Source organism: Fulmarus glacialis, unplaced genomic scaffold (assembly GCF_000690835.1).
Source record: "Fulmarus glacialis isolate BGI_N327 unplaced genomic scaffold, ASM69083v1 scaffold13160, whole genome shotgun sequence".
NCBI classification, from domain to species: domain Eukaryota; kingdom Metazoa; phylum Chordata; class Aves; order Procellariiformes; family Procellariidae; genus Fulmarus; species Fulmarus glacialis.
The window spans coordinates 63,568-72,927 of record NW_009187253.1 but is presented as its reverse complement, the minus strand read 5'-3'; the positions used below and the strand labels follow the sequence as shown (position 1 = coordinate 72,927).

The 9,360-nt window shown below is 40.0% G+C and overlaps 1 protein-coding gene across 1 annotated transcript in view; it reads right to left on the bottom strand.

Annotated features, from left to right (window-relative positions):
- WNT7B (wingless-type MMTV integration site family, member 7B) overlaps positions 1 to 9,360 on the bottom strand; it is a 40,247-nt gene that overhangs the window by 12,601 nt on the left and 18,286 nt on the right. The window lies entirely within an intron of this gene.

Genomic DNA, 9,360 nt, shown 5'->3' with positions numbered 1-9,360 from the left:
AATGCGAGGAGGGCATTACTTCTGGTGGGTAATCCTCATTCTTACAGAATTACGTACATATTTAAAATGCTTGGCTCAACTGGGGCGTATTCCCCCAGGTAAGCACCAGCCATATGACAGTCCCGCCTAACTCCCTTCACCAGAGGGGAATTTGGCAATGAGTCTGGACAGTGGTGAGGAGAGGCAATACAATTTGTTTTTACATAATCTAGAATTTTATCTGTATCAGATGAATAATAAGCGAGTCACTGGTGGCAATGCTCACTGGAAAACAATGGTTACCTCTAACCGTTGGCGCTGCACGGGAAAAGAAAAGTGTTCAGACAACGTAAGAAATACCAGACCCTTTCAGATGTGCGAGAGGGTTAGGACACAAATGGGAAAGATTATTAATCCACCTTTATAAATGCGCCGGTAGCGCCCATTAGTGATGCTGAGTGTAAAGTATTGCAAGAGAGGCCTATAGAGACAAGAGCTGGGTGGGGTTTGTTTTCTTTCAAGGTAAAGTAGAGGCTACCCCTTTCCCTTGCTGACTTCTCTTGCGTATTAGTTTTGCTGGAATGACCCTTTTCCACTCCCACTCTCACTCAAACCTCTGCTCTACCTTGGCTATTGAGCATACAGGAGGTATGGAAGTACTGTGGCAGCATTTTTTCCTCTCCAAAACAAGTCATAGAAGCACAGTCTTGTTTAGAAAAAAGTCTTTTTTAGCAAAAAGTTCTTTTTTTTTTTTTGTGATGCCACTAGTTGCCAAGGTTCCTCATTCCCAATTCCATGTTATAGCTGTTGATACTGAGTATATGAAGATAGGTGAATAAACCCCCTTTCTTTACTAGACACTGGTTGGCTGAGATGCCTGTGGGATGCACGTAAGCAAGGAGATACAGAGGCAGAACGGTCGAAAGGGATGCTACAGCCCATTCCTCCTCTCACATGAGACCGCACTCTGTCACTGACTTAATGTAGGGCTGGATCGTGGCCCTTGGTGTGTTGCTGTTCACGTTTATAATGTTTCCCTGCAAATTCCCTTTTCAGTGCTATCATCATTTTCCTCTGTGTGTTTATCTGGTGATAAACAGAAAATCTTGTAATACCGCAGCCAAAGAATAACTGTAAAGAATTTGCAGAAAGTTGCTGAAATGCTTTAATGACCACACACAGAGTTTTAACATCATTAACGGATTTGGGAAGGAAAAAAAAGAACAAATTTTCCAGAGGAGAAAAAACCCAAAAAGCGTAGAAGCTATTTTTAATTTTTTATTTTAGGATTCACAGATATCATAACTATTCTGGAATGACCAGTGCATGGTGTGGGGTTTTTTATGTTTTATATTTCTTATTTTCATAGATAGCTTCCTGAAAGGTTACACCGCTGCCGGATACAAGAAAGATCCTACAAGAAACAATCATAAACTGGTTTTTGGCACCATTTACTTCTTTCTCCAAAGCAATAAAAAGAGAAACTTAAGGTAAGAGAAAAATAAAAGGGTGCTGTGTTCTTCAAGTACCAAGAAGGTTAAACTGACTTGTGTATTATTTGAGTACATCGCGCAGTAGAAGGACTGACTTTGCTTTCAGACACAGAAGTGTTTTGTTGGGGTGTACAATGTGTGTAGTCTGGTTCAGTGGTTCCCAAACCGTGGTCTGCAGAACACTGGTGGTCCAGGAGGCCACGGTAAAGGGTTCGCAGCTAATCCGCAGAGCCATATTAAACACTGTTTTTAATAGTGTTTTCAATTAAAAGTTTGATGATAACGATGCCTGGTGGTCCGCAAGAAATTCTGAGGGTTGATAGCAATCCAAAAAAGTTTGGGAACCTCTGTTCTAGTTCCTAGTGTATTCTCTAAAAACGCGTATCGATATTCACTCCTCTCTTCTTCACCTGCCAGCTGAAGTGAAAGCTGAGACCTGTGTTTTCAAAGGTATCCTGTTGACTTGCATGATTTCTTTCTTCACCTCCTTTCAAAACAATCTATTCTTAATCTATAAATTGAAAGATTGGAAATATGAGATATAAGAGAAACTACATATATAGATGATACTTTTTTCTTCTTCTTCAGGATGAGAGTAAATGAGAGTGCCAAATCAGACCCAGGAAAATTTTTGAGTTCAAACACCTTTGAAACACATGTAGAAATGCTTATAAACAAGCAGAAACGTATTCCTGTCAGGGAACATAGCAGCTGTGAGCTACAGAGTTCAGTAGATTTACTCAGAGATTAACCAGAGAGTGGTTGCTTATGTTTTATGTTTAAGCTCAATGCATTCCACATGTACCCAGAGTAGAAGGTCAGCCATTTTATCATGGCCACTGTGTATGTGACCTGTCCGTGAGTTTTCACACGGCGCTTCCCTTGATCAGTTTTGTAAAACTAAAGAATATCCTGTCGTTATCTGCCTTTCGCTCCCCCTCGTTCCCATTATACCCCTGATTACCTTCAGGAACAGAGGAAAATATCTTTCCTTCACCCCCTTGAGAGCTATAGCAGTGATGGAATTATCTCAAGTCATGGGATAATACCAAATGGAAACCATATTGACTCTCTGAAGAGATTACTCTTCTGTTTCAATGCAGCTCTTACATAAGAAGGGCTCAGAAGTAAGATCTGGCTTGAAAATCTGATTCCTTTTGCATGTTAAGTTGTCCTGCTAAGAATTAAGGTTTTTTGGGTTTAGGTTTTTTTAGCTAGAGGATGTTCCAAAACTTCTCTTGAACTTCAGTGTAAGCGTTACCTCAGCAGTTCTCTAAAGTCCTAGGATCAGTAGAGTCTATCAGAAAATGCTGATGGAGGAGGGAGGGAAACCTCTGTGCTCAAATAATGTGTCTGCTGTACACAAAGCTTTCCATTAGCATGTCATCACTTGGAGGCAGTTCTAAGCAAGTTTTTGTTAGGCGGCTAAAAATACTTAAGTAACGATTGCTGTGATACCTGAATGGAGAACAATAATCCCATTTTATGGAATTTTCTGAGATTTCAAAAAAATTCTTGTTCTGCAACAAAACAGAGACAAGTCTTTCCAAAAATGTTCATGAAATGGAGAAAGATTATAAATAGCAGAAGATTTGGGATTTGACCAACTTTGAAGCTAGATTTTTCTTTTTCCAGTGAGTATCCTGGTCACCTAGTTATTTGGCACTATATATGCTCAGTATTTGTGTCTCAGAAGAAAAACTCTTATTTGACATTTTAATATTTTCTGTTATGTAGACCAGAATAATTCTGTTGAGATTTTATTTTGGTGGAGAAGACACTTTTTTGTGCAACCCTTGGGTTTCCCTCTTAGAAATGTCTGCTGTGGTGCCAAAGACGACAGTTCTGATTTAATTCCCAACACACAGAATGAATGTTTTCATGATTAACGTGAATGTTACTCTGTCTGATCTAATAACTGTCTGATCTGATAACTGTCTGATCTAATAACTCCAACAGGAGATCACCACCAGTACTAATTAAGTGAAGCCTTTTGTCTTTGGCAAAGGTGGTGAAGGTCACTTCTTGCAATCTGCCAGGCCATGAGAGAAGTCTTGCCTGTGGTCTGCCGGTCTGAGTTGCTGCCATTTCCTTGAGTTCATTTGCGTTCTAACTGAGGGCTGCTCTAATACCCAGTAATGCAGGCAGTTGCTGCTCAGACAGGCAGATATCGATCAGATCATTGCTTCCTAAAATGAGTGGTTTCTGGCAGGTAGGGTGAGAGGAGCCTATTTATCCATTGTCGGAGTGGTGGAGCAGCCTATACTTTACCCCTGATTTAGATGTCATTTCTGACTAAGTTTTAGACTGCTAGCTGAGCACTAAACTTAGTATGGTCTGATGTGGAAATTGTTACAAGTTCCATAATTGTGACAGTTTACTACACACTAACATGCCTATAGTCAGCAGCGTAGTTTCAGCATGTAACCACAGTCAGCTGAGAATCATATATGCTAAATACATATTTTGATCATTCAGCTGTGAGTGCAGGGTTGAAGATTTAACTGTTTCGTAGTTATTAGCAAGGCGTCTATTTTTCTGAGTAACTAGATGAGAATATTGCTATTCCACACATCATTCTGAAAAGTCTTATGTCAGCAGCTAGATGAATAAGACTGCCACTGAATGTCAGCTATTACAACTGTAATTTAACTTGAAATATTAAACTGTAGAATATACACTGTTTAGCCAGTAATTTGCTAAACCTTGGATCAACGATGATAGAAAAAAATACTACACGCTGCTGTTGAACGAAACAAATTCCTCATGTACTTACACAAGACACCAGATTGATTATATGACACAATACAATATAGGTCAGTGGTAAGAAGAAATGAACCACGGCAGAAGTTTGATTTTTTTGCCAAACCTATCCTTTTCAACAAGTCTTCTTTTGCGAGTGAAAGCCGAGTCATTTTTTATGGGCAAAAGACAATAGATACATCCAGATGAGTAAACTAAAACTCAGACAACAGCACCCGAAGTAGGGTTGGATGAAGACTTTTACAGACAAGTTTAGTTCCTTTGTAATTTTGTGTTTTATTCAACACACTCATTAGCAATTCTCAAGGAAAATAGTACAGGCTCTTCTCTTTGGGTTCGATCCAAGGGCAATGCAAGTCAGTGAGATTTTTCTCACTGTCTGGAGCAGATCCTTTCTCTATTTGCATTTTCAATGTAATTAATTAGGGGCTTCGTGGTTTGTAATCTAAAAGCAGGGATTGGTTTATTTTCACTATCCCTTTAATTTACTATACCCGGTGCTGCATGTCAGAACTACAGACCACTGAAATCACTTTGTACAAGCAGCAAAAACACCGCAGGGCTGGCAGCAACCTCAGGAGTGTCTCTGGTCCACCCCTCAACCCTAACGTAGGCTAAAACCAGAGGTGTCCTTCACAACAGCTTTTTATTTATCCTGTTCTTAAAGACCTTCAGTGGTGGGGATTCCACAGTCTATTCCAGTGCCTCAGGACCCCTATTGGTACACACTTTACTAATATTAACCTGAAACCGTCTTGCTGAACACAAACCCACTGCTTCTTTCTCTACTAAAGATGCTAAGAACCTATTGCTCCCTTCTTCTAGCAGCAGCCTTTAAATATTAAAAGACTTCCACCCCTTTCTAGATGTGTTCCATTGTCAGTCCTTGCAGAGCCGTTTCAGGAGCTCTGATCATTCCCCCGGCTCTCCCAGCGGCTGGCCTGTGCCTCGCGGTGCGGTGCGGTGCCGGAGATGTGACAGGGAGCTCCAGCTGAGGCCTTGCCTGCTCTGGGCTAGAGCAGAAGGAGCACTTCATATGTCTCGCATGCTACACTCCTGTTTACTCATGCCAGCATGGTGTTTTCACAGCAGCAGGACATTTTTGACTCGTACTCAGTTTGCAGTCGTCTTCTGTGCAGCTGCTATCACACCAGATGTTTTCCATCTTGCATTCGTGCAGCTGATTATTCCCACGTATAGATCCCCATGTATTTGTCTTTTTGATTTGCCGCCTCCTCCTTTTTTTTTCCTTTTTTTTTTTCTTCTTTTCCAGACCATTTCTCCATGATAATTTTCAATTTTAACCCAAAGTTCCTCCAACTTCCTTGCAGTCCCTCCCAGATGGACATCATTTGTAAATTCAATGTGCACAGCTTATTCCCTTGGTCAAGTGTATAATACTGATTGGTACCAGATCCAGCACAGATCACAAAGGAAACCCAGTTAGTACATCCTTCCATTTTGATAACTACCCTCCAAGTACGATTTCCAGATAGTATGTACCCATTTGGTTAGCTTTTCCTTAGTTTTCTTACGAGAATGTCATATAAAGCAGTGTCAAAAGCTTCATTTAAGTCCAAGATATATGGTATAAACTGCTTCTTCTCTGCCTCTGAGGCCCTGGGTGGTAGAAGAAGGAAATTAGATTGGTTTAACATGATTTGTTCTTGACAGATCCTTGTTCTCAGTTATGAGCTTACAAATGGGTTTTTGTTCCCATATTTTTTCATTTACTGAAGTTAAGCTGATTGGGCCTATAATTCCTTTCTTTTTTTCTTTTAGACAAAGGCAATACATTTGTCTTTTCAATTCCTCTTAATTAGAGTTCTCCACAACTTTTCAGTGCTAATGGCTGTCAGGACTAATGGCTCTAAAATGGCTTCATTAAATGTTCTGAGATGAGGGACAGCTAGCTGGAAAGCATTCAACCTGGACAAATTCTTCCCTCTATCTAATGCTGAGATGGTATTCCTCTGTCGATGATACTAGTTCTATAACCATCTGCTCACCATTGACCTTTTTAGCGAAGGCTGATGCAAGAAGTCCTTGGTCTTCTTGACGTTATCCTTGGTTTACACTCTCCTCAGGGGTCCACTCCACTGAGTAGCGGACCAGCTTTTTTTCTTCATCTTCCACTCACTGACAAAGTACCGACTGAATGATTACTGTGTAGCCTGTTGTCAGAAAAACAGATATGGTCATCCGTGGCCATAAGGTTCCTCTTGTAGCACCTGTGCTCAGATGTGCTCCTGAACGATGAACCTGCTGCAGATTGAATATCTGTTATTCTGGCAAGACTTTCTGGTCAAATCTGATGGAGTCTTCTGATGGTCACGTTGGTAATGTTCTCTTTACAATATTTATTCATTTCCCATTTCCTCTCTAAAATCTTTTTTTTCCTACTACAATCTAACTAAAATAGTCTTGTTTAATTTTGCTTCATCCAGATAGAGCTAGAGCAGGAGTTGCACATGATTCCAGCAGCTTCTTCCTAGACTGCTCATTATGGCTATTTCCTATTACACATTGTTGGGACAGAGAACATTGCAGATTTCAAAGCTGAAAACGTGTGGTGCTATGACATAATGGTTTATTTACAGATTCTTCTCTTACTCAGCATTTTTCATCTCTAGACTCCCACTAAGATTTTATGGTTGGAGGTGCCAGGATTTTGGCCATCAGTCTAGAATCACTCTGTTAACTGGATTGTTTTCTGTTGCTTATGTGGGTTTGTCAAATTTTCTTTTAGAATGGGCTGTACATGAGCCAGATTTATTTCACACTTGTGTTTTTGCAGCTCCTTGCTGTCACTATTTATATACTTTTGGAAGCATGTCTATTAAAAAGAGCTATTTACTATGCCTCTGCTTTTCACATTTTTTCAAGCATTTTTCCAATTTCATGGTTATTTTCTAAAGACTTGGTGGTACTTTCCACAGTGGTTTCTGTAATGAGGCTTCCAACAATTTACAGGGTTTTTTTACTTAATTTACCCCCTAAACACATTCAGTTAACTCCTGGCAACCATAAACAATAGCCAGCATTTCTGTTCCAAAGTGAGCATAATTCTGTTGTGTTTTTGACTGTCTTTTGGCAGCATGTCCCTTGGTGGAGTTTTCTGGGACAGGTCCTGTGAGGTTGGTAAGTTAGCTGTGATCTTTGAAAGGGTGTTTAGAAGTGCCCAGAGAAATATGACATTTTTGGGCTCTCCCCTGTAAAACTATGTTTCTTGTAACAAATATTTCTTACCAACTCAGCCCTAACGAACAATTTGTATCTCATTCTTACAGAAAATGGGGAAATTAAGTTTAGATCCAAAAGCACCACTGCTTGTTTTTGTCAAGGTTTAATCAGAACACGGTGCTAAGCACTCATTTAAAGAATGCACAAGAGCATGGCTTGAGAAAGGCACAGTGCACAAAGCATGAGGGGGTAGTTCCCAGATACACTGTACCATTGAGAAAAGCCTGTGCAGTGTCACAGCCGGCTGTGTTTTCACAATGCTACTGCTAATACTGTCAAAGTAGTACGTGGGAAGCAATAGCTGGAGCAGAGAGATTGTCTCCCGCCTGTGTTCTCCTCTGGACCTACTGACGTCCCATTGTGGGACTTAATGATTCCCTGCTGAATGTTTGGTGCTTTTTCTTTTCAGTGATGACTAGTGGTTTGATATATCGTAATATGTGAAAGCTTAGCTGGAGACATCTTGCCGAGTACTGCGGTTTTAAAAAGTTCTTTGCACCCCTTGTCGGAAAGCATGGACTCCTGAAGGCATCTCAGAGAAACTGGGTCCTAAAGTATGCTAACCTCCTAATATTAAATGGGGCTGTGAAGAACCAGGAGTTGTTATAATAATTCAATCACATCAGTCTATTCATGATAACAGTTCTTACGTGTAGGATTTGCCTATGCATTATGCTCCCTTTTTTAAGGGCATTTCACAGAGAGAAATAAAAACAATATTTAAGAAAGGGAAGGGAAGCTACAGTATGTGGACACACATTTTTCTTTTTTTAGGTTTGCTCTTGATAGTGCGGTTGCACTACAATATGGCCTGTTAGAAGTTTCTGAGAGATCTTTGTGGTGCTCAGCAAGGGAAGTATTGTCCACTCTGATTTAAGAAATAGAAAATATGCTTGCCACATCATTTAAAAAAAAAAAAAAAGAAAACAGCAAAATATAAAACTCCACTCTGAACCTGTCAGAGAAATGGAGGACAGTACTACCACATTTTTAAAGTAAATTTGTTTTCAAGTCAACTTCATGCTCCAATTTAGTAGGACGCAACAGCAGGGTATGTTGGTACCAAACCATTTTAGTCACTGAGATTTTCTTGTGTGTGAATTTTATAGACTTGAGCCTGTAGTGAGTGAATCAGTTCAGAATGGATATTCTCCTTGGCTGTCAGTAGAGGATCCTTCCAACCTAAATTATTCTATGATTCTGTGATTATATTTGACTTTGCTATGGTCCCGATTTCACAAATACTTTGTCACCCCTACTGCCATGCCCATGAATATTAAAAAGCCATCGCCTTGCAGAATCAGACCTTCTCAGTGGACTCTCTGCTGGGTCAGTATTTTAATTAACTTGTTTCAATCATTTCAGTGGCCTGACACAAATATATTGTGTTGAAGAATGTTTCTTTAAAAATAAATCTGCACTGCCATTTGCATGAAGTCATCTTTTCCTGTATTATCTTATGTCACTTCTAACCTAGATAACAAATCCCTGAGGGCAGTGGTCATGTCTGTGTTCTTTTGTAAATCACTGTGCACACCTGTGCTTTGCTGTAGAAACATGTTAAATAATAACACCTTTTAAAGGGTTCACTGAATTATGAGTAGTTGTAAGCACTGAGCTCCCATACCTGGGCATGCCAGAATGTCTGAGGGTGGGTGTCTGTGGGTGCGAATGTCTACGTTGCAGATGAAATTTCAGCTCTTGCTTCAGAATTTCTTGAGGCATTTAGTTAAATCATGAATGTTACCTCAATATATTGTGCAAAGCCTATTAGTGGGCCAGTACCACTTTGCCATAATTACTGAATTACAGATATACTCAGTGATACCCAGCTGAAATTGGTGTTAGGCACAAATCTGTTTATGCAAGAGGTAGTCTTTGC